Below are 995 nucleotides of genomic sequence, written 5' to 3' on the forward strand. Positions count from 1 at the left end.
GATCTCTGCATCCACATCATCTCTTCCTAATATAATAATTCATTCATTTTGTCCATTACTCCTCTTATTTCTTCCCTATCTGCATTCATATGCATAAGCTCTTCCAGTTGGGTTCTTGACTTCGCAAGTTCTCTTGTAACATTGCCAAACTTCTTGCTCCATGACCCTAGAGCGGCCATAGTTTTAAACAGGGCATCTCTCAGTTGCGAGAGATTATGAATCTCGCCTACTACACCCCATGCTTCTTCCACCACTTTTGGCAGTGTAGAATCCCTCTCCCAAAAAACTTCATATCTCCTGCTCCTCCCACCCGTAGGTCCCAGGTCCGGCTCTCCCTTGAGAAAAACCACGACATGATCCGAGCATGGAGACGGGATATGCTCAACTGTAACATAGGCAAACATACCGCGCCACTCGTTCGTAGCCACCGCTCGATCTAGTCTCACCTGCACATTGGCCGCCCTGCTCCGCCTGTTATCATATGTGAAAGGTAAGCCAGTGAACCCAAGATCCACTAGCTCACAGATCTCAAGCGTATCTCAAAATGCTATCATCTGTGATTCTGCCCGAGGTGTGACCAAAAAGTGTTCAGAATCCCACATAGCCTCATTAAAATCACCAATTACTAGCCATGGCAAATCAATGACGGTTTTCAAGTTCTGTAACTTTGTCCACATTAAGTGTATGTTCTCCACACGTGGCTCTCCATACACAAAAGTGGCTCTCCATTGCGCAGCTCCTTCCCGAACTCTGATAACTGTATCAATAAATCTGTCCTTTTTGTCCAAAATCTCTACCACACAATCTTCCCTCCAATATAATGCTAAACCTCCACTCATTCCATTGCTATCCACACCACAAAATCCCTTAAGACCCAATTTGGTGCGGATCCTCCTCATCTTCTATTCCTTCTGTCTAGTTTCACACAAAAATACAAGCATGGGGGAACACGACTTACACAATGTCGCTAACTCTCGAACTGCCCAGGTGTCCCC

Source organism: Triticum dicoccoides, chromosome 1B (assembly GCF_002162155.2).
Source record: "Triticum dicoccoides isolate Atlit2015 ecotype Zavitan chromosome 1B, WEW_v2.0, whole genome shotgun sequence".
In the NCBI taxonomy this organism is placed as follows: Eukaryota; Viridiplantae; Streptophyta; class Magnoliopsida; order Poales; family Poaceae; genus Triticum; species Triticum dicoccoides.